At 40.7% G+C, this 25,303-nt stretch overlaps 1 non-coding gene across 1 annotated transcript; it reads right to left on the bottom strand.

The window, feature by feature from the left end:
* Positions 1-22,095: 22,095 nt before the first annotated feature.
* Positions 22,096-22,230, bottom strand: LOC136321178 (small nucleolar RNA SNORA36 family). Its single transcript, XR_010728466.1, has one exon. It is a non-coding gene; the product is annotated as a small nucleolar RNA SNORA36 family (small nucleolar RNA).
* Positions 22,231-25,303: the final 3,073 nt, after the last annotated feature.

Genomic DNA, 25,303 nt, shown 5'->3' on the forward strand with positions numbered 1-25,303 from the left:
TTAAATAATTTTACCACAGCCATTGCTTAAGGTCCTGAATCAAACCTACTGAATCTAAAACCCTGGATGGTGAGCTCAAGAACTCTCATTAAATAAGTTCTGCCTTATCAAATGCATTCACCTTGAGGTTCTAGGACATTAGATAACTTTGGAGTTCAACTAGTTCTGGATAGGAATGTCATGATTTCCACTGTTGTAGATAATGTTGCAAAGAATAGCTTTGTGAACACATTTTCCACCCTCCTTGAATAATTTTTGATATGTCATAGTACTAAGTAGAATGAACCAAAAGTATGCCTAATTTTTATCTACTTTCCTGACTTTCTGATAGTCTTTTCTCATATTAATTAATCAACAAATATTTCCAACAAAAGTAAACTCAATTATAACTACATTTTAAATTCTAGATGTGAGACATTTTAAATCTAGGGACATTACCAGATAAAATATAAACTTCTTCCATACCCTACCTGGTTGACTAACTAGGTTAGGGAAGAATACTGTGAAGGTGCAAGGTGGGTCTGTAGTCACACCTGGGGAACAGGTCAGGGATAATAGTATTAACTAATGTTAGTGAACATTCTTTATAATTAGAGAACAATTTCATACTCATTATCTGATTAGGTTCTGTCATCCCTGTGAGTAGGTATGCTTATTCTCTCTGTATCTTTGAGGAAGCCAAGACTCAAAGGTTGGTAAGCAATTTGCCCAAAGCAGCTAGACATTGAATGCGGAAGATTTTCTGCCCAAAGCAGCTAGACATTGAATGTGGAAGGTTTTCTGCTTCTTCTATTCTTTCTGTGCATCCTTACATCCTACGCTGGGATCTTTTCTTAACATTCAGAGAGATTTTCTTCTCCATCTCTAACTTTGTTTCTGTTTTAAAAGTCAGACAATTGCAACCCAAAAGAAACCGGAAAAATGACCCACAGTTCCGGCTGCCTGTTGCCAACAAAATCCAAACTCATGACACACGTGCTGATGAGAAAGAAGGAAAGAGATTTATTCAAATGCCAGCCACCTGAGAAGATGGGACGACTCCTGTCCTTAAAAGCCCATCTTCCCCTTTTGGTGCAGGCAGGGATTTTTTACAAGGAGGGAGAAGGAGGGGGAATAAACAAAAACAGAACAAAGGAATCAAAAGGAGGGGGTGGAGAGTTCTTTGCTGCGGGGGCTGCTTGCAAGCCTGCCCAGTGTGTTCAGATAACTGACTGAAGGTCAGCACATGTCCCGGAGCTGGCGTATCTGAAGGTAGAAGTTTGTTTCTGTGGTTGTTACAAGGACTGAAGCTAGCAAGTAACTTATAAACAAGGGTTTTTGTTCTGTGTAACAGGTTCCCACACATTCCCACAGTCAGGTCATCCTCTTGGCTTGGAGCGAGAATCAGAACTGGAAGCCTCAGTGTGGTGGGGGGTGAGGAGTAGGGGGCCAAGGTGTAGCTCCTGCTTATGCTTCTTCTTCTTGCTCAGGTGTTAACCCCTGATGTGCATCAGCTGGAGGGGAACAGGCCTTTCGACTGTAATTAGAACTTGGCCAGAGGTGAAAGCACAGGATTGATTATATACTTTTGATTTGTTATAGAATATGTCACTGTGATCACTAAACTGTTGAAATGGAGTCATGACTATAAGAGCAATAAAACGGATTTAACATTTCACAGAAATTATTTTATAATCTCATCTTGTTCGTACATTCTTATTTAGCTCTTATTTTATGGCTAGTCAGACTATGATCAGTAAATCAGTAATATAGCATGTTTATTCCTGGTTACAGAAACAACAGAACTACATGGACAAAGAGGTAGGGAGTTTGTGAAGGTAATAGAGAGGTGTCAGGAGGTTGTTGGTGATGTTAAAATGCAGAGCAATTGGCAGGCTTTTGGTTGATGAATGTGTGTGTTACAATGAATGCAATTTTGGATATGTTGTATCAGTTGACTAGAACAGCATATTGTTTATACCAACTAATTATCTTCAATTCTACTCAACCCATATTCCCAGAGCCCCTACCATGTCCTAAGTGTTAAGAGATCAAATTTGAGTAAGACAAATCCTGCCTTAAATAGCTTTCAGCATGATGAAGGAAAGAAATACAAACACAAACAATAATAAAAGGTAAAATACAATATTTTGTTGGACAGGTACAGGAGCCATCAAGACCCAAAGAAAGAAAAGGTTATAGATGTAATGCCAGTGGCCAAGGCCAGGCAGGTCCACATTGGATTCAAGCAGATGGCAGAGAAACTGTGGAGGACCCAGAAAGCTTTGGGCCATTTCTATTTAAGGGTCTCACAATGGCGGATGAGCAAACTGGCAAGGAAGACCTCTTCTCATGGCAGCGGGTGAACAAACAGCAAAAAAATGGCCCCTCACAGTGGTAAGCAGGCAATCCATCATCCGCCCTGAGAGGAGCACCCGCAGCCTTACGTATAGACTATACACACGTGGAGCTGCCCTGTGCTCATGCACTAATCAGGCAAAGTACAAGCAAACGAGCCTAACACAGCCGGTTTTCTAACAATAATCCTTTAGGGGAAAGCTGGAGGGACAGGATAGGAAAGCAATTTTTAAAATTAAAAATATTTTTAAATGCCAAAAAAATCCATTAAAATAAGTAAATTCAGAAATATCTAATAAATATTGACTCGGTGCGCATTCAAGTGTAGTGACTATACTATGAAAATGGTAGTGAATTCCTTCCAAGTGGATGGCATGCAATGTGTGAGTGGAAGTACATGCCTGTAGACAGCTAAGAAAAAGAGATTGATAAAGATGGTTTAAAATATTCCAACTTCATGTAGTCTGTAACTATAGACTCAAGATACGCACACTTTGTTGATTTCTTGTTCCTGTCCCCAACCACTTTGACTGAAATCTGACAGTCTCGGCTTCCTTTGGGCTGGTCAGTCCGCAGGCAGCTTGGCTAATGAGGGCAGGTTTTTTAAACACTGTAGTGATCACTGTAAATGTGTAGGCAGACCTCTTTTGAAGCTCATAGATTTTTCAGTACTATTTTCCTGAGTTTATCCGATAAAAACAATTATGCATTTTCTTTCAAACTGTCAGCCATAAATTCTTCAGTAAGGGGTGTGTGATAACCAGGTTGTATCACAACTGGTTGGTGTTGTCATTTCCCACGCATAGGAGTCCCTGCAAGTTCACGCCTGGTTGAGTCTGGTCCAGTTACAAGCTGTGCCTTGAAATATCCAACCACTGCCTCAAAGGAGGCAAACACTTCAGTGAGTATCAAGTATTACATTAGCTCCTGACCTTCCCGAGCAGGAATATAAGTTTCAAATGATATGCATTCTCCTCCTCTTCTCCTCATTCTTCTGTGTAGTTTCTCCCCTTTTCTTTGCATAGTAATAAGTTGCTTCTGGTCTTCCCGCTGGGCGATGGTGGGTTTGTTTGTTTTTCTCATATCTTTAGTATCAGAAGAGTTAGGAGTATTGTCTATGATTCTATTGGCTCTTTTTCTTTGTTGTAGATAACAAACTGTGTTTTATTTTGAGTCGTTGTTTTTTGGAATCATTGTGAGGCTGGTTTTGAACAGCACATTGATTATTAACGGCAGGCTGAGAGCAAACCGGAGGTGTGATTCTGTGTTCTCTCGCTGGAGATAACAAGGCATTGTTTTCCATTTGAGTGTTATCTGACCAGCAGGAACTCCTGTGCTCTCTTGCCTTTGTCTTGGGACCAGGAGGGTCCTTGGAACCATGGGCTGACTTTCCAGCATTGCTCAGCCTAAATCTTGGCGGGTGTTGGGCAGATAAAATATATTATACTCACTTTGTTAAAGACGGCACTGCCCACGAGGAGGCCATCGCCCAGGTGATATTAATGTGTGTCTCTGTGGGCAGGTAGAATCCTTGTAGCCTGGTGCTTGGTTTTGGGATTAAGCCTTTCCCATTTGTTTTGATGTGGGGCGGTACAATCCAATCATGCCTCAGAGAAGTGTCTTTGTATTAGAGACTTCCCTATTTTGTATATTGGATTAAGGGTTTGGATTTCTACACTATAAAATGGGGACGGAGCGGGAGCTTGCTCTTGGTTCCTGGGATGATTAGCATGAGAGAGTAGAGGGAGCAGAGCAGAGAGCAGAAAGAGGCCATGTGGCCAGGGGAAGCAGCCAAGATGGCGGAGTGCTGAGTGAGATGCCAGTTTGTGTAGAGTTTGTATCTGGGATAAGGAAGGAGATGGGGAACTGAGGAGAATAAGGCTGGTGAGCTAGAAACCTTTGATTCTAGGAAACTCGGATAAGTCAGTAGCTTTGTGAGCACTGCATGTGAGTGGGTTTTGGAGCCCAGTGTGTATTTTTACTTGCCCGCCGGGTGCAAGCTAGGATTAAAGAAAATGGCCTATCAGTTTTTGGCTCTGTTGTTTCTTTACCGACTGTCCGAATCCAATGCGAACCTGCGTGGACCAGGCTGCTGTAGTGGTAGCCCTGGCCGTGGCTCCTGGCTTTACAGTGGGTCTCAGTCAGGACGCTGGAGGTGGCCTCAGCTAAGGGTCATTGTTGGGCAGATGAGGTGTATTATGCTCACTTTGTTAAAGATAACAGGAGGAGGCCGTCGCCCAGGTGATATTGTTTGTTGGGGTGGGCTAAAGGCAGGCAGAATCCTTTAGCCTGGGGCTTGGTTTTGGGATTGAGCCTTTCCTACCCTTTTTGATGTAGGGCGGTACAATCCTATCATGCCTCAGAGGGTGACTTTGTATTAGAGACTTCCCTGTTTTGTATATTGGATTAAGGGTTTGGATTTCTACACTATAAAATGGGGACGGAATGAGAGTTTGGGCTCTTGGTTCCTGAGGTTAGCGTGAGAGAGCAGAGAAAGTAGAGCCAGCAGCAGAAGGAGGCCACGTGGAGGAGGCCAGGAGAAGCAGCCAAGATGATGGAGTGCTGAGTGAGATGCCAGTTTGTGTAGAGTTTTTTTTATTTGGGATAAGGAAGGAGATGGGGAACTGAGGAGAATAAGTCTGGTGAGCTAGAAACCTTTGATTCTAGGAAACTCGGATAAGTCAGTGGCTTTGTGAGCACTGAGTGTGACTGGGTTTTGGAGCCCAGTGTGTATTTTTACTTGCCCGCCGGGTGCAAGGTAGGATTAAAGGCTATGGCCCACCAGTTTTTGGCTCCATGGTTTCTTTACCGACTGTCCGAATCCAATGCGAACCTGCATGGGCCGGGCTGCTGTGATGGTGGCCCTGGCCGTGGCTTCTGGCTTTACATTCATGCACAGGTGGCCTCAGTAAGGCATGCTGATTTTGTCTCCTTTCTCTTTCTAATTTTATTTATTTACTTATTTATTTTTTGAGAGGGGCAGGAACATAGAGCTTCTCCTGTATGTGCCCTGACTGGGGAATTGAACTGGCAACCTTTATGCTTCCAGTTGCCACTACAACCAACCAAGCCATCTGGCCAGAGCTTAATTTTTATTGATTTTTAGGAAGAAGAAGCGAGAGTGAGGGGTGGGGTGGGGGAAGGGAACCATTTGTTGTTTCACTCAGTCGTGCATTTTTTTATTGCTTCCCATGTGTGCCCTGATCAGGGATTGAATCTGCAACCTTGTTGTTTCAGGATGATGCTCTTAACAGTTAAGTTTGCTTTTAGATAAACAATGTTCCAGCTGTTTGTGTTGAGAGTTTGTTTAGTTAAATAAAAAACACACAATTAAAAAAACCCTACTGTCTTTTCCTATGTGCTTTTGTTTATAAAAGTAATATAGCACCTGGCTGGTTGGCTCAGTGGTAAAATATTGGCCCAGAGTGTGGATATCCCAGGTTGGATTTCTAGTCACGGCACACAGGAAAAGCGACCATCTGCTTCTCCATGCCTCCCCCTCCCCCTTTTCTCTCTCTTTCTCTCTGTCTCTCTTCCCCTTCTGCAGCCATAGCTTGAAATTGAGCAAGTTGGCCCAGGGCTCTGAGGATGGCTCCATGGCCTCTGTCACAGGTGCTAAAAATAAATAGCTCTGTTGCTGAGTAACAGAGCAACAGCCCCAGATGGGCAGAGCATCTCCCCGAAGGGGGCTTGCCAGGTAGATCCAGGTCGGGGCTCATGAGGGAGTCTGTCTCGCTGCCCTTCCTTGCTCTCACTTACTATAAAAAATATATATATAAAATAAAAAAAATAAAAGTAATATAGCTGTATTGTAGAAAACTTTAATTATAGAATGCTAAAGTTTGAAGAAAATTATTTAAACTACCTATCATATCACAACTCACTATTAAAGTTTATTTTCTTTTGTTTATAAGAACACACTCTATACATATATACATTAGTTAGGAATATATGTATACATATATGTACATACACACATACATACACATACACACATGTTTATATGTAACCTAGAAATATATATATATATCTGGTTTCTCACTTTAATTTTTCTTAACAGTTGTTGTAGTTTTTATGTTTGAACAACAAATCCTTTGCACTCTGATCTTCACTTTTGCAGTTGTCTTTGTTTTCTTCTGTTACACATTTTCTGTACAAGGAAAAATATCCTGTGTCTTGTTGTCACGGGACCTTTGGCCACATTTCATGAATACAGCCAATGCCCAGAAGGGTGATCACACCACCTTTCCAGTACTGATTGAAGTGTTTTAGTGAATATATGTTTTTTTTAACAGCCCAGTGTATAGAATCTGATTAGTCTTGTGCAAAGCAGGATAGAGATGAGCAATCCTGGGTTGTGCCAGGAACTATGACTTTTATAAAGGACTTAAACCTGACCTGTGTCCATTCTGTCAAAGATACCCATGCAATCATCTATGCAGACCTTAGAAATGATTATGAGGGAACTTATCGTTCGGCCATAAGCACAGACTCTCTAACTCAGGGGTCCCCAAACTACGGCCCGCAGGCCACATGCGGCCCCCTGAGGCCATTTATCCGGCCCCCGCTGCACTTCTGGAAGGGGCACCTCTTTCATAGGTGGTCAGTGGAGGAGCATAGTTCCCATTGAAATACTGGTCAGTTTGTTGATTTAAATTTACTTGATTGTTATTTTAAATATTGTATTTCTTCCTGTTTTGTTTTTTTACTTTAAAATAAGATATGTGCAGTGTGCATAGGGATTTGTTCATAGTTTTTTTTATAGTCCGGCCCTCCAACGGTCTGAGGGACGGTGAACTGGCCCCCTGTGTAAAAAGTTTGGGGACCCCTGCTCTAACTGCTGCATCCACGTTGCCATAAACAGTGGTCTCTAGGGTTCCTGACTGGGTGGAGACAAGTAATGGAGGAATCATAAATGAAGCGAGGCGGTCACCCACCATCTCCTCCACGTTTGTTTCTTCTGTTTCTGAAACTGCGTATGGCCACTTCAATGGAGTCCAGACCTGAAATTTCACTGTCTAATTGTGTTTCTGGAAACCACATGGAAGCAGCCACTTTGGTAAGTTCTTATCAGGTTCCGCTGGAAAGAGAGAAATAATATTTCTGAGCTTTACTGCCCTCTCTGGAATTCACTAAGCAATTGGGTCAGTAATTGATGGAGAAAAGACTCCGTTTTTGTCTTTGCCCCTTAAGAACAGCCTAACTGACTGAAACTGTCAGCTGCCACCATTACCAAATCCATACCCCATGTCAGCTCACTTGCCAGTTGGAGGCATTATGTACTTTCACAGTTAATTTAGGCAGAAAAGCTTATGTGTGTGTTTTAAAATTTCTTTGTTTTAATCAGTTTTGTTTTTTGGGGTAGTGTTGGCTCAAAATGCTTCAGTTTCTCACAAAGAAAGATGCTATAATAAAGAATAGCAAATATCTGACTCACTGTGGGTGGGAATGCAAATTAGTACAACCGTTATGGAAGAAAGTATGGTAGTTCCTCAAAAAATTAAGAATAGAACTACCATATGACTCCACAATCCCTCTACTGGGTATATATACATTAAAACTCAAAAACATTGGTATGTAAAGACACATGCACCCTCATGTTCATTGCAGCATTATTCACAGTGGCCAGGACATGGAAACAACCAAAGTATCCCTCGATAGAGGATTGAATCAAGAAGATGTGGTACATATATACAATGGAATACTACTCAGCCATAAGAAATAATGACATAGTGCCGTTTATGTCAATATGGAAGAAACTTGAGAACATTATACTGAGTGAAATAAGTAAATCAGAAAGAGCTAAGAACTGTATGATTTCACACATAGGTAGGGTATAAAACTGACACTCATGGACATAGATAAAAGTGAAGTGGTCACCAGGTGAAGGGGGAAATGGGGGAGAGGTGGGGGAAGCATGTAAAGAGGGAAAAACATATGGTGACAGAAAATGATTTGACTTTGGGTGATGGGTATACAACATAATTAACAGTTCAAATACTATAGAAACATTTACCTGAAACCTATGAACTCTTACTGATCGATGTCACCCTCTTAAATTTAATTTTCTAAATAAAAAAATAGCAAATATCAATGTTATCTAAATTTGTAAGCTGAGTCAGAATATCTTACTGGAGTTTGAAATTGTGATCTGCTACTTGTGATATGGTCGACCAAGGTGGGTCAGAGGTTGAAGGCATGTGTTTCAGTTTAGAAGCACCTATAGCATATGGATTTCAGAGCTCTTTAACTTTAGAAGGTCCTGAAAAAGAGTAGCAATAACAAACTATTAACTAATAATAGTAGCTAAATTAATCAAACATGTAAACATTCTGAGTACTGTGTGGACCACTGAAGTGTGTTACTGTATTTCATCTTCATCAGAGGTAGTTATAGTCATAGTTTTCATTTTGTAGACCACAGAGAGGTGAATGGCTTTCCCAAGATCACAGAGCCAGTGATGGCGGAGTCAAGACTTCAACCTAGGTCTCCTTGACTATAAACAACCTTTTAAGCTTTAAGCTTTGAGCCTTGCTTCTTGGTGATTAGCCCTTACATCTTGGCAAAGCAAAGGCTATGTTACTAAGCTCAGGTTCACTGAAAATCTCGTGGAGCAACATTAAGCTAAGATGTCAAGTAGATAGTGTAAGTCTTCTGCTGTTACATTGTTTCCTTCTCAGTTCAGGGTTCTGCTGGTGCAAGAACACAAAACTGATGTCCTTTAGTTTCAGGGAGTGCACATTTTTCTTATCATTCAAATCATTGAAAAACACTAGAGATAAATGTTACATATGCTAAAACCCTGAATGAGATATTAATACATAGAATAAAGGACTACATTGAAATTGCGATGGCATTTGAAATGTTATTAAATAAAACCTAGCAGCACATTTCAACAGAGTAGAAATGCAGAAATAATTGTAAAATAAGATTAATATGATATAATTAACAACACTAGTAGATTAAGGGATATATTATCATCATCCTAATAAACACTAAAAAAGTATTTTAAAAAAATCAACATCCATTTTTGATTAAAAAAAACTCATGGTATAATAAGTACAAATTAATATATCCTTTACTTGATAAAAATGTGTATATTTCAAAGCAGAACCATATAACATGTAATAATGAAACCTAGAACATTAATTTTTCCCTTGAAAATTAACTGAAAAAGACAAGGATATGTATTATTGCACTCTACTGTGAACACAGCTCTGAAAATTGTATCCAAAGGTAGTAGATTTATAGCCTCCCCAGTGTCTGGCACACAATAGAAACTCAATTATGTGTTGAATGACTGAATTAATGATAGATGAAAGAAGAGGCCCTATTTGGGAATAGTGGAGTCAAAATTATCATTATTTGCAGATAATGTGGTTTTATTCCAAGAGAACCAACTGAAAAATTACTAGATGCAACAGGAACATTCAGAATAGTAGTTACTTTCAAAGTTAATACATAAAAATATAAGCCTTCTAGAAAGCATAATAGAAAAAATGATTTCTTGTAGTCTAACAGAACTAAAATAACAAAAATATACCCATCCTGTACGAGGGAACCCTTACAATTCTGCTGAAGATATGAAAAATGTACATATTCTGTTCTTAGATAGCAGCTGTTACAATCCTATTTATAATAAATGCCAGTAGGATTTTCAAAACCACCCAATTGATTAAAAAGTTTAATGGTATTCAAAATTGGCAAGGGATTTGGGGAAATACTACCTACTGGGATAAAAGGTTAATTCTTTGAAAATTTGAAAGAGCAATTTGTCAATTACCTATCATAATAAAAAATACATCTATCCCTTGATCCAATATTTTCACTTTTAAAAATTAATCCTCCAGGTAATTCACAAAGTGCTCATAGTTAAATGTGTACCTATCTACACAAATGCATGCATAACACAGGTATGTATATATGTATGTTTGTACAGGGATATTTTTGTAGTATTGATTCTTTTTATTACTTAAACAATGATATCCAATGTTTATTATATTTAATGAAAAAGAGCTATTAAAGATTATCTCACATTTATATGAACACACACACCAAGGGCCTTATCTATTTCTGAGAATTCTTCCAAAAAATCTCCTTATAGGGTAGTTGTCTTACTTTTTTTTAAGAAAAGGAAGGCTTGTTTTTCCTTTTAATGTGTATCATAGCCCAGGTCCTCTAGAAGGCAGAGTCTGAAGCAAAGATCAAGTGCTGATACTTTATTTGGGAAGTTCAAGTTTAAGGACCTGAGGGAGGGTAATAATGGGAAATTAGGCAAGGAGACTTGTGAAGCCACACTGGCTCCTCTCGATTTCATACCAAAGGGCAGAGAGATTCAGCAGGTGGGGGGTGGGGCGGAGCATGCTCAGCAGGCAGGGTTGATCTGGAGGAGTTTCAAGGAAGAGCTGGGCTTCTAACTAATCCACCGAAGAGACATGGTGGAGGGTTTTCTTCTAGGTGCTATTCATCTCATTTCTTATTAAGGTTTACTCCATCAGGACTCCCCCGCACTGCTGGTTTGGCTCCTCAAAGGCTACCCAAAAAGCCAAATCTCATACCCCAAAGTCTGGCGCTTGGAGTCTGAAAGTGGAGGCCAACCTGGTGGGTGCTTTCAGCCTAGAGAAAGAAGAGGAAGAGGCAATCCAGAGCCTCAGAGAAGACGTATAGGGTCTGTACCCAGTGCAGACTAGAAGAGAACACAACCACAAGCCATGTATGTGTTGCTCTTGACAACAGTGGGCACTCTGGCCAATCTCAGAAATTACTTCATAGCCGAAGGGACCTGAGCAATAATGTTTAACCTAGGAATCAGTAGAGAAGCCGGATCTGTGAAGTCACACTCAGTCTAGAAGTATATATTTAGCTTCAGCAAAGTCAGGTCAGCCTGTACCATGGGCCCTTCTGAGATGCTCCAAACATCAATAACTGTGCTGGCTGGATCACCCTCAGCTGCAGGCAGCTGCTGTTTGCAGCCCTGTTTGCAAATAAAATGCTGGAGCCAGTCTGTTTGGGTAAATTATAGAGCACCAAGCAAGAGAATTCTACCCGGTGGTTGAAAAAAGAATGAGACACCTCTTGATATTCTGACACAGGAATGTAGTTGTTTTTTTAAATAAATTAAAAAAGAATAATGGTATATATGTCATGAGATTCCATTTAGAGGGAGCTATACTACTTATGCTTGTACCTACATTAAAAATTTCTCTAAAGATACAGAAAAATATTTTGAAAGATATTGTTAGCCTGACATTTTGTACTGTTTCTTCTACTATAATTTTTATGCATAGACATACATAATTTTAATTTTAATTTAGGTGAGATCACATATATATAGCTTGTCACTCCACATGTTATCAAGTCAGCATTTTTCCAGATTGAAAAAAAACTATAAAACACCATTCATAATCCATCATTTGTTTACTTATTCATTTGTTTCTTCACTGACTTTCTTAAGCTCTTTTTGGGTGTTTTTCTTCTAAAACAGGGGGAGTATGGCCTTGGTGACCATCAGCAGTGTTTGTTTTTAGTGACAGAGAGAGGGAGGGAGGGAGGGACAAGGGGGGGGGCTCCAACCATGCCAGTGACCCCTTGCTCAAGCCAGTGACCTTGTGCTTCAAGCCAGCGACCTTTGGGCTCAAGCCAGAGACCATGGGGTCATCATGTCTATGATCCCACGCTCAAGCGGGCAACCCTGTGCTCAAGCTGGTGACCTCAGGGTTTTGAACCTGGGTCCTCAGTGTCCCAGGCCTATGCTCTATCTATTGCTGGGTCAGACCCAGCAGTGTTTTCTATACCTGTTAGCATCTTCTTAGAGAGACTTCCCTGATTGTCATTTTAAAATGTCATCGCCTTTCGTGGCTCTCTAGCTCCTTATCCAGTTTTTTATTATCATGTTGTTGTTGTTAGTAGTGGCAGTGTAGTATTTTTGGTTCCTGGCACTATTGTCCTGACCATGCCACATGTCTTTGTTTACTGTCTATGTCCCCACCTAGATTGTGAGGTCCACAGTTGGCAGGGTCTTGGTATGGTTTTGTTCTCTGATGTACCCACTGAGCTTAGGCCAATGTCAGGAGCATGGCAGGTTGTCAGTAAACAGGAGCATGGAGGAAGAAGGTCTGCAGTGCTTCGATTCCTTTTTTTATTTAAAAAAGAGTAAATACTAGGCCCTGGCCGGTTGGCTCAGTGGTAGAGCGTTGGCCTGGCGTGCAGGAGTCCCGGGTTTGATTCCCGGCCAGGGCACACAGGAGAAGCGTCCATCTGCTTCTCAACCCCTCCCCCTCTCCTTCCTCTCTGTCTCTCTCTTCCCCGTCCACAGCCAAGGCTCCATTGGAGCAAAGTTTGCCCGGGCGCTGAGGATGGCTCTGTGGCCTCTGCCTCAGGTGCTAGAATGGCTCTGGTTGCAACAGAGCGACGCGCCAGATGGGCAGGGCATTGTCCCCCTGGTGGGCATGCCGGGTGGATCTTGGTTGGGCGCATGCAGGAATCTGACTGCCTCCCCGTTTCCAGCTTTGGAAAAATACAAAAAAAAAAAAAAAAAAAAAGAGTAAATACTATTTGATTCCTGAGTATAAATACTACCTAAGCAGCCCTTGTGGGATCAGCATAATGTATTTCTTGGGTTCCTACCCTTTGCTCTTAGAATTACCAGATGTTATACTTAGATAACTTTAGGTGGTCTAATCTAGCCTTTTACAGATAAAAGGATAATTTAGGTTCACTACAATAGTAAAGGGTGAAGAAATGAAGGTGGGGAGGAAGAAAAGTATTTAACTCTTCAAGAAGCTTACAACCTAGATGGAAAGAGAAGATTAAGACATGAGGAAAGGTAAACAGTTTGAGGCAATATATCACTACCTGTCAAATTGTGTGTGTAACTCCATTTCTACCTTTAAGGATTTTATGATCTCATAAAAGACTAAACAAGTGATATAACTAAAGTGTTAAATAAAGACCAAAGCCATGAGGATTGCAACGGGGAGGTAAACTTTGGGAGCAGACTGGAAGGAAGGATTTGTTTTGTTTGGAAAAGTCAAGATGGTTTCCTGCAGGGAGGAATATTTGAGCAGGTGTGGAAGGGAATATGAAGGGTGCTGGTCAGAGGTGGGGCTTAGAGGCTGAAGAAACTGCAAGAAAACATATGGACAAATGAAAATGCTTGGCTGATTGAAAAGTGGCAACTCGCTGGCACCTAGAAGATGAACCGAGAGGGATACAGGTGACGAGGGCCGGCCAGAGAGGGAAGGAATGGTGGGTGGGGAACCAGAGGGCGTCTTGGGCCAGGTGGTGCCTCTGTGCTGAGGGTTTGGACTTTATTATTTAGGTAATGGGGAAACACAGAGGGTTTTTCAGTAGGGATGTGACAAGATAGGATCCATGTTTTAGGGGGTTGAGGAGGTGAAGAGGAGAAATAGGAGCAGTGAAACAATTCAGAAACCTTTGCAGTTGATGATTGCAGTGTGAGCGAATGGAGCTCTGAATCAGGGAATCCTCGGCAATAAAGTAGAGATGGTGTCAGAGATGTTTCAGAAGCAAATCTGGTGGAAGGACTTGGGGACTTACAGGAGTCCTGGGAGTGGCTCTGGGTGAGGGAAATAGGAACTGTGCTCTGAGGTGGGGGGAATGTCTAGGTGTCCAGATTGTGGCCTTAGCCAAGCAAACTAGGGGAGCAGCAAGCAAACAAAAAAACAGTAACACAACAATAATAACAAGAGAGAAAACAAAATGAATCCCTCGCTCCACCCAACCCCGAGTAGCTCAGGTCCTTTGTGGTCTGAGTCCTAACACGAAAGCTGCACATTGAAAAGCCCGGGAGGCCCGCTCCGCCTGCGGAGCTCCCCCTCGCCCACCCTGGTTTCCTGCTCAGAGGTGCTCTCTCTGGGAGGCAGGAAAGCCTTTCCTGGCTGGCCCACATCTCCCTGTTGCAAAGGGCAGAGCCTTTCCTTGGCCATGCTGGAAAAGAGGCCATCCCAGCCTATCTATTCCGGGATGCTCTGTGACCCTCACCCGTCTGCTCTCACTAAACTGTCCGTCACTCAAACAGCGTCCAAGCACGCCGCTGGTTTCCATCCCTAAGACCGCGTTGGGCTGGATGTGACGTTTTGCCTTTTCTAGACTATATATACCCTCTCGTTGCCTTCTTAAAATTTCTCCTTTCTAGAAAAACTTTCTTGATCAAATTCTGTCTTTCGACTACACAGCCTCTGAACTACTATTTGGTCAGCATACCGTAGTGGCTGTGTGTAGGTTTACGGTATGGGTGCCCTGTCCTTGTTATTTGATTGTAAGCTCCTTTTAGGCTCTTCTCTGCTTACCCCTTTTTTGGTGACAGCTAAATAGTGTCAAAGGCAGGCAGAGCTGGACACTAGTTCAAGTGCAAAGGGAAGATTTTAATCACCATTGTACTGTACTTAATCACCATGATATATGTATCGTGCTATTGCAACAGGGAAAAGAGGACAGTGTGAACTGCACTGTGATTTTAATCACCATGATATATGTATCGTGCTATTGCAACAGGGAAAAGAGGACAGTGTGAACTGCACTCTACTGTGGTTTGTGCAGAGGTGCCTGGGTGTTTTTCAGAGAGAACAAGAGACTGTAGAGGAGGGTGAGCGGGGCCTTCAGAGAATCAGGGAAGTGAAAAGTTACGAAAAGGGGGAACCCATCTGCTTTTGTTAACTGGCATGGTAAAAAAAATTTTTTTAATTACAGTTGACATACAATATTATCTTCGTTTCAGGTGTATGGAGTGAGCAGCCATTTATATACCTTACAAATGGATTCTCCCAGAGGTCTGGCACCCACCTGGCACCCTACATACATACTTACTACAATACTGTTGTCTATGTTCCCTGTGTTGAACTTTACCTTCCACGACTTCTCTTAACTGCTAATTTGTACTTCTTAATGCCTTCACCTTCTTCACCAACTGCCCAAACTTCCTTCCCATCCGGCAACCATCAGTTTGGTGTCTATGAGTCTGTTTCTGTTTTGTTCATTTTGTTTTTTCAGACTCCACATAAAAGTAAAATTGTATGGTATTTGAGTTTCTCTTAGCATAGTTTCTCTTATTTCACTTAGCATAATACCCTTTAAGGACATCCATGTTGTCCCTAATGGTAAGATTTCATTCTTTTTTTTTTATATTCAAGTAATATTTTATTGTATATATGTACCACATCTTCTTTATCTGATCACCTATCTATAGGTACTTAGGTAGCTTCCAAATCTTGGCTATTATACATATATAATGTAGCAATGAACACAAGGGTCCAGATATCTTTTGGGTTTAGTGTTTTGGATTTCCCTGGATAAATACCCAGAAGTGAGATTGCTGGGTCATATGATGGTTCTAATATTTCTTAATTATTTGAAGAACCTCCATCCTGTTTTCCACAGTGGCCGCACCAAACTGCAATCCCGTCTGCATGCGAATTGGCACTGATTGAAGTCAGTAGAGACTGGGACACAGGACCTGCCCTGTCTTCAGGTGTGGGCTGGAACGAACAGTAAGTTCTCCTGGCAGCCTTTAGTTTTCTCAGGCAGACATTTTAAGTAGGGCTGGGTCATCCCAGGGATTTGTCCTTGAGCTGTTAGAATCTATGTTAATGTTTGTTCAAGTCTTTACATGCCAAGAGTGGGGCTCAGGAAAGTCTGGGTGGAGCTTAGGCAAGGAGAGAATATGGTCAATAGGCCAAGACAATGAAGAATAAGTGGAAAATGTCTACTCTGATCTCAAAATAAAAGTATGAGACAAGGAGAGGAACATTACAGGGAAACAAGATAAAGAATAATTTTAATTACATTGCCCACTTAAAAATCTGCTGAATTCCAACCACTAAAAACGAGGCATATTGTCCATCCTGTGCACTGCTAAAATCCAAACACAGAAACTATTTACTTCATCCTTCTTTGGCCTTTTAGGATAAACAAAAATTAATATTGTGTGTTGTATTTTAGTTTAAATATCTTGCACATTATTAACTAGTTCCTAATAAAGCACAGAAATAGTGATGCAGATTGACTTGTTATTTAAGACATTTCTTCCTCAGAACTAAGGGAAAGTGACTTTTTCCTTCAAATATTTGCTTTATCATTTAAAAATACTTAAATATTATTTAATTAACCTTTGTTATATGCGTTCTATAAATGTACAATGTACCTTTTTATCTTATTCCTCTTTCTATTTGAAATTGGTAAACCAGCTTACTTTATGTGATTATATTCTGGTCCATTGTGGTTTATGACTAGTCACATGGTGACCCCCTCCCCCATCTTCCCACATGATAACTCCTTCCTCATGATCCAAAAGGCTAAAAGATGAGGTGGACAGTGGACATATATGGGAACAGACTTCAAGTAATTTTTTTTTGTGTGTGTGTGAAAGAAATGGAGTTAGTGAGGGAGACTCTCACATGTTCCTCAACTGGGATCCACCTAGCAATCTCATCGGAGATGATACTCACCTACCAAGCTACTTTTAGTGCCTGAGGCTGATGCATTACAATGGAGCTATCCTCACCATTCAGGGCCATGCTTGAACCATTCAAGCCACTGGCTGCGAAAGTGGAAGAGGGAGAGAAGGGGGAGGCTGAAGGGGGTGATGCAGATGGTCGTTTCTCCTGTTTGTTGACCAGGAATTGAACCTTGGATGTCCATATGCCAGGCCAATGCTCTATCCACTGAGCCACCAGCCAGGGCCTAGACTTCAAATCTGAATGCACTCTTTATTGAAAGTGTAAGAATTAAAAGGTTAGAGAATGCACCATGTGGCTGTTGGCAGAGAAATGTATTGATTTTCAATTTAGATATAATTTACAGAGAGTTAAATGCACAGATATTTTTAACATAATTTTTAAATTATTTATTTTATTATTTAAAAAAATTTTTTTTAACAGAGACAGAGAGAGAGTCAGAGAGAGGGATAGATAGGGACAGACAGTCAGGAACGGAGAGAGATGAGAAGCATCAACCATTAATTTTTCGTTGTGACACCTTAGTTGTTCATTGATTGCTTTCTCATATGTGCCTTGACCGTGGGGCTACAGCAGACCGAGTAACCTCTTGCTCAAGCCAGTGACCTTGGGTCCAAGCTGGTGAGCTTTGCTCAAACCAGATGAGCCCGCGCTCAAGATGGCGACCTCGGGGTCTTGAACCTGGGTCCTCCACATCCCAGTCTGACACTCTATCCACTGCACCACTGCCTGGTCGGGCTAAATTATTTTTTTATTTATTAATTTTAGAGAGAGAGGAGAGGAGAGAGAGACGGAGACAGGAACATTGATCTGTTCCTGTATGTGCCCTGACCAGGGGATTGAACTGACAACCTCTGCACTATGGGACCACACTCTAACCAACCCAGCTATCCAGCCAGGGCGCATACATCTTAAGTATACAATTGAACCAGTTTTATAAATACATATATCCATTTAACTCACATCCCTATTTTTTTTTTTTTTTTTTTTTTTTTTTTTTTTTTTTTTTTCATTTTTCTGAAGCTGGAAACAGGGAGAGATAGTCAGACAGACTCCCGCATGCGCCCGACCGGGATCCACCCGGCACGCCCACCAGGGGCGATGCTCTGCCCACCAGGGGGCGATGCTCTGCCCATCCTGGGCGTCGCCATGTTGCGACCAGAGCAACTCTAGCGCCTGAGGCAGAGGCCAAGGAGCCATCCCCAGCGCCCGGGCCATCTGTGCTCCAGTGGAACCCTGGCTGCGGGAGGGGAAGAGAGAGACAGAGAGGAAGGCGCGGCGGAGGGGTGGAGAAGCAAATGGGCGCTTCTCCTGTGTGCCCTGGCCGGGAATCGAACCCGGGTCCTCCGCACGCTAGGCTGACGCTCTACCGCTGAGCCAACCGGCCAGGGCCAACTCACATCCCTATTGAGGTAATCAAGGTGAAGGTATATTTCCATTAACTAGAAAGTTTCTTCACATCCTTTCCAAGTCAGTCACCACTTCTAGGGATAACTACTGTTCTGATTACATAAATTTTTTTTTTTAATTTTATTTATTCATTTTAGAGAGAGAGGGAGAGAGAGGAGAGAGAGAAGGGGGGAGGAGCTGGAAGCATCAACTCCCATATGTGCCTTGACCAGGCAAACCCAGGGTTTCGAACCGGCGACCTCAGCATTTCCAGGTCGATGCTTTATCCACTGCGCCACCACAGGTCAGGTTGATTACAAAAATTTTTTTCTGCTACAAAACTTCATATATCTGGAATTATACAATATGTAGTCTTTTATGTCTGACTTCTGTCACTCAATATAAAGTTTCCAAGATTCAAACAGGTTGTTACATGTATGAGTACTTTGTCATTTTTTATTTTTAAAAAGTATTCCAATGTATGAATATACTTGTTTGTTTATTCCCCTGATGAACACTTGGGCTGTCTCCCAGTTTTGACAATTAGAAATCAAGCTTCTGTGAATATTCTTGTACAAAGTTTTTTTTGTGGACATATGTTTTTATTTCCTTTGATAAATACTAATATTGACATTACTAGGTTATAAGATTAGATGTGTGTTTTACTCTTTAAGAAACTTCAAAACATGATTTGACTTTAGGTGATGGGTATATAAAGCCACCAACAGTTCAAATGCTATAGAAATATTTACCTGAAACCTATGTGGTATCATTGATCAATGTCACCCCATTAAATTTAATTTCTAAAAAAGAAAAAAAACCCTTCAGAACAGTATTTAAAAATGCTTATATAAATATACCATTTTAGAGTCCCACCAGCAATGCCAAAAGTTCTGTTTGCTCCACATCCTTGCTAACATTTGGTTCAATCTTATAAATTTTAGCCATCTAGTGAGTTTACAATGACATCTTATTGTAGTTTTAACTTGTCTTTCCCAAACAAGTTAATGGTCTTGAGTATCCTATTATGGGCTTATTGGACACTCACATATCTTCTTTGGAAAGTGTTCATGTCTTTTGCCCATTTAAAAATTGGGTTGTTTGTCATTTTATTATTGCATTATAGGAATCCATTATTCTGACTAAAAGTCTTCTGTCAGATTTATGTTGTGATTACTTTCTCCTGGTCTTTGGGTAGTCTATTCATTTTCTTAATGGCATCCTTTGATGAGCAGAAGCTTTTAATTTTGATGAAGTCTCAATTTATCATTTCTTTTTATGGTTAATGCTTTGTGTCACCTCTCTAAAACTTTTTTTGCCTATCAAAGGTTATAAAGACATTATTTTATATTTTCTCCTAGAAGCTTTATAAGTCTAACTCTTACATTTGTGTTTATGATATATTCTGAATTAACTTTTGTGTGAGATAAAGAATGCCTATTTATTCCAGCACCACATATTAAAAGGATTTTCTTTTCTCCACTGAGTTGCTTTAGTGCCCTTAGTGAAAACCTTTGACTGTAGTATATGTGTAGCTCTATATCTGAATTCTACTCTGTTCTAGAGAGTTAAATGCCATTCCTTTAGCTACTACTGTACTATCCTTATTACTGTATCTTTATGACAATTCTTAAGGTCAGGTAATTAAATTCCTTTAATTTTGTTTCTTCTTTCAAGATTGTTTCAGCTAGCTATTCTAGGTCCTTTGCATTTCTGTATAACTTTTAGGCTTGGCATAGTATTATCTACAAAAAAGAATAAAGTTTTGGCCCTGCCTGGTTGGCTCAGTGGTAGAGCATCGGCCTGGCATACGGGAGTGCTGGGTTCGATCCCGGGCCAGGGCACACAGGAGAAGTGCCCATCTGCTTCTCCACCCCTCCTGCTCTCCTTCCTCTCTGTCTCTCTCTTCCCCTCCCGCAACCAAGGCTCCATTGGAGCAAAGTTGGCCCGGGTGCTGAGGATGGCTCTGTGGCCTCTGCCTCAGGCCCTAGAATGGCTCTGGTTGCAACAGAGCGACGCCCCAGATGGGCAGAGCGTCGCCCCCTGGTGGGCATGCCGGGTGGATCCTGGTCAGGCGCATGCCGGGAGTCTGTCTGACTGCCTCCCCATTTCCAACTTCAGAAAAATACAAAATAAAATAAAATGAAAGAATAAAGTTTTTATATAAAAATTAAAATTCATTCTTCTTGGAGATATTTAAAGACTACTATATTAAGTTGTTCTTGATTTTCATTACTAAGATTAAGGAACTGTGGCTGTGTGACTAAGCTCTAGTTTCTACTCAAATGTGAAATTTAACCCTTTTGGTGGCTTCACGGGAAAAATAGAAGGAAGATAGTGGAGAGGTGGGAACACATATGGGGACATAACTGTAGGACTGCAGAATAACGCAGCTGATGGGAGCTGAGCTTTTCTGGGGGATGGGAGTGTATTGGGGGTTCCCACCTTCAAGATCCTGCTTTCTCAGTGGGATATGTTAAATGACCTGTAGGTAATCTCAATGAGAAGCCATTGATGTCATTACACAAGCACACCATTATTACAAAAAATATAAAGTTAATGAAGACATTTTAATGTCTCAACAGCCCTCTCTGATCATGTCTAAAATTTAGTAGAGACAGAATTTGGAAGTTGATGTAAAGACCATAGAAAAGGAGGCCCTGGCCGGTTGGCTCAGTGGTAGAGCATCAGCCTGGTGTGCGAAAGTCCTGGGTTCGATTCCCGGCCAGGGCACACAGGAGAAGCGCCCATCTGCTTCTCCACCCCCCCCCTTCCTCTCTGTCTCTCTCTTCCCCTCCCGCAGCCAAGGCTCCATTGGAGCAAAGTTTGCCCGGGTGCTGAGGATGGCTCTGTGGCCTCTGCCTCAGGCGCTAGAATGGCTCTGGTTGCAGCAGAGCGATACCCCAGATGGGCAGAGCATTGGGCATCCCGGTCGGGCGCATGCGGGAGTCTGTCTGACTCTCCAACTTCAGAAAAATACAAAAAAAAAAAAAAAGGGACCATCTTTGAATAAAACACAGAAATACTCATTACCAGCCATTCATTCTCTCTCCTTAAACTTGCTATTGCTCACATATTGCATATCTCCAGAATGTTTGTTTCACACCAGAGCCATAACTGATTTTCAAAGGGAAACAAAAGTCTCACAGACAAGTTGGGATAAGTGTTTCCTCAACTGCAATAATTCTCTTTACCTTAACAACAGTCTTTGATACTTGTCGATAATCTCATTTTTATTTCTTAAAACTAAAACACAGTTAAGCCATTGACTCTTCCATTATGTGAAACAATCACTTCACTTCCTCTTAGTATAGCAAAATATTTCACGCTAAACCAATTAAGATCCAGTCAAATAATTAAAATTTGCCTTCTGCTGCTGGCAGCATATCTTTGTTCTCATACTATACTGACTCGTCACTTCACACAACTGTGCAATTCAGAACATACTTGTATTTGCTCAATCCTTGCATTTAAAAATGACTAAGTTGCTGTGAGAGAGACTAGATGCAAGTTGAGCAGTTCTTGTCAACATGGTGGCTCGGTTCCACATAGTCTTTCAGGGATTCAGGTCTTTCTGCCTTTCTGTAGGACACTGTCCTCATTTGCATGGTTGAAGTTGTGCCATTGATAGTTTCATGCTCCAGCTTAAGAAGAGGGCACACTGACTATTCTGCTCCAGTTCCAGTAGTGGGACACATACATCACTTCTGGGCTATGTTGGTTGCAAGTGAGGCTGGGAAATGCTGCCCAGCTACAACTCATTACCATGGAAGAAGAGGAGAATGGAAGTGAGTAAACAATGAGCAGACTCCAAGCTCCTGGAAGGTTCAGCAGAAATTTTAATAAGGCAATTTGCAATATGTTTGAACTTTTATTTTCTGGGTATTTTTTTTTTTTTTTTAGACTGAGAGCTAAATGAATAAAGTAATACTTTTTATCCAATCATCCCCCCTAGCCTGTGTTTCAATGTCCCAAAATTTACTTTACAGAACAGTATGCTTGAACTTTTTAACTGGCAACAATCCTGAGTACAAATAATGCAGTTGTGGTATGTGGTATGGAAAATTTATCTTTTTCTGAGCAAAAGCATTAAAAAATTTTTTTTAAATATGAACTTCACAACAAGAATATCTTTGAAGCATAGAAGTTGCGTAAAAACTTTCAGAAGTTGTTTAAAAAATAAGAAAATGAAGAAAAATGAAAACAAGATTTTTAGATCATCTGTATATAATATAGTAGCAATCTTCAACAGCACAGGTATCCGATGGGATCAGTGAAGGCCTACCCAAGTCCACCATAGTGAACCCATCAGATTCCAGAGACGACTTAATGTTTAAAACTTTAAGCTTATGCCCTTATATTGTTAAATATGCCCATACCCTTCTTGTTTCCAATTATATCTGGTGTATTTCCTCACTCCCCCACCCTTCATCCTCCTCCCTGACTTTTCTTGTCATTTATATTGTTCTTTCAACGATCTACCCTTTTCTGTTAGTACTGTATTTTCATTCCCTAATTTTTATCCTACAAACAGTATTGCTTTCTCCTCTACTATCCTACAAGCTCCATGAGGAAAACAGCCAAGTATGTTTTATTCATGACCATGTTCCCAAGCTCTAATGAGTATCCGCCAAGTGATAGATTCTTACCAAATCCTTGCTGAATGAAGAAATGAGAGAAAAAACAAAATGTAAAATATGCAGTTTAACTTAAGAGTTTAAATCACATCTTCTAAGTTTTTATTTTATCTGGATTAGGTTGGGACCAGAAACTATTTTATTTGAACCTAAGTGTACTATAGTATCTAGCATGCCCCATAAAAAAAAATGGAAATATATGTGTGTGTGTGTGTGTGTATTCTTATCTTGTAATACTGATTTAGGAATGATAAATAATTCATATACATATATATGAATTATCTATCTATCTATCTATCTAATTTATTTATCTATTGTCTCTCTATCTAGTTTAAGGACATACTTTTTAAAAGCAGGGCAAAGTAGAAAGATGTATAATTATTTCTTATGTCCAGGATTCTTTAATAATTTCCATCCAACATAGTATACACAAAGGACCAACTTCTCCTGCAAACACAAGTTTCTGCCGTCTGACCTCATTCCTGAAACAGCTTGTCTCAGGGGATGTTCCTTTGTCACACGATTTCCGGGGACTCTGGACAAGCACATCACACCATGGACTCTTCTTCCCTCTAGTGTACATCAGTTTTGATACAAAGAAAGCAGGTTAATACAAATGACAAGGAAAGCATTAAATGGAGGAGAAGAGAAGCATTAAGTTGAAGATCAAAGACAACGGATGCTTTTCTAGCCTCAGTCTTTATAGTTTTTCTGGGTGAACTGATTCATGCCATGGTTTCAATGCCTCTCAGTGTTGAATACCGCTCCCATCTCCCAGATACATTCTCTCTCTCTGTCTCTGACGCCTCAGCTGCATCTAGAATAGAGCGCCTCCACCTGCAGAAGGACCTCTCCTGTGTTTACATCTCTCTCATCACCGAAAGGCATCACTGAGTTGCCCTTGAGCTCTCCCTGCTCCACCACTAAGGCTCTATTGAGTCACTCTCTAAAATCTCTGTCTTTTCTCCTTTGTCCCCTTTCCTGACTGTCTAACCTTAATTTAAAATGTCATCATCTGATTGCAATGCTTTCCTCATTGGCATGCCTGCTTTGCCCTAATCCATTTTATCTTTATTCATTCATTTGAAACAAAAATATTTGCTCCTTACTGGGTGTCAAGAAGTGGGCCAGGCACTGAAGATATCAAGAACACTAAGACACAGTCCTGAGCCTCAAAGGGTTCACAGTCTATTGCAGGGGTCCCCAAACTTTTTACACAGGGGGCCAGTTCACTGTCCCTCAGACTGTTGGAGGGCCGGACTATAAAAAAAACAACTATGAACAAATCCCTATGCACACTGCACATATCTTATTTTAAAGTAAAAAAACAAAACAGGAACAAATACAATATTTAAAATAAAGAACAAGTAAATTTATTTAAATCAACAAACTGACCAGTATTTCAATGGGAACTATGCTCCTCTCACTGACCACCAATGAAAGAGGTGCCCCTTCCGGAAGTGCAGCGGGGGCCGGATAAATGGCCTCAGGGGGCCGCATGTGGCCCACGGGCCATAGTTTGGGGACCCCTGGTCTATTGTACAAAGTAGACACGTAGACAAATGTTTGGAGAATCACACTGGGGAACAAAATTTTGTTGCGTCCACAAAAACACTTGTTCTTACCTATTTCAAGTGTGCTGATCTTAAATCTGACACTAGTTTTTCTCTGTAAGCTACAGTTTTTTTGAAATTCAAGATTTTAGGTTTTTATGTTATTGTAAAATTTTTAACATTTAGTTTAACATAATGAAGTACAATGTCTTCTTGGGCATCATCTTTGTGAAAATGTAATAATTTATATAATGCAGTAAATACACTAATACACTAAAAGATATGATTGCATCAGAATTTGTCTATAATTTCAAAATAGAACATATTAAAATACTTATTTTAATCATAAAGTTTGTGCAAAACTTATTTAAATTCTATTCAGGCAAAAATTTGCATTTATAGCTCTTGCGTTTGTGTACTTGTTGAGGACAATCTCATTTGATGCTGCAGCAGTAGTCTGCTCATCACTAACAGCTCCAAGATTTTCGGGAAACTTATCAAGGTGACTGTTCAATCTTAACGCTCATGTTACATCCAATGTTGCGGAAAGCCAACAGCATCCTTTTAACCAGAAGTTTATAGTTTTCTGCTTTTTTGTTGCCAAGGAAGTTTTTTGTAACTGCCACAAAAGACTGCCATGCTGCTTTTTCCACCTTATTCATCTTCCTGACAAATTCTTTGTCATGTATGAGGGTTCAAATTTGAGGTCCATCAAATACACCTGCTTTTATCTTCTCGAAAGACAAGGCAGGAAAAGCAGAAATAATATGTTGAAAGCATTCACTTTCTCTATCCAAAGCCTGAACAAACTGCTTTATTAAGCCAAGTTGGATGTGAAGTGGGGGAAAAATGATCCTGTCTCAATTAACTACAGGTTCATTCACAATATTTTGTATCCCTACTTCCAGAGCTT

The sequence above is a fragment of the Saccopteryx bilineata genome, chromosome 1 (assembly GCF_036850765.1).
Source record: "Saccopteryx bilineata isolate mSacBil1 chromosome 1, mSacBil1_pri_phased_curated, whole genome shotgun sequence".
Classification (NCBI taxonomy): domain Eukaryota; kingdom Metazoa; phylum Chordata; class Mammalia; order Chiroptera; family Emballonuridae; genus Saccopteryx; species Saccopteryx bilineata.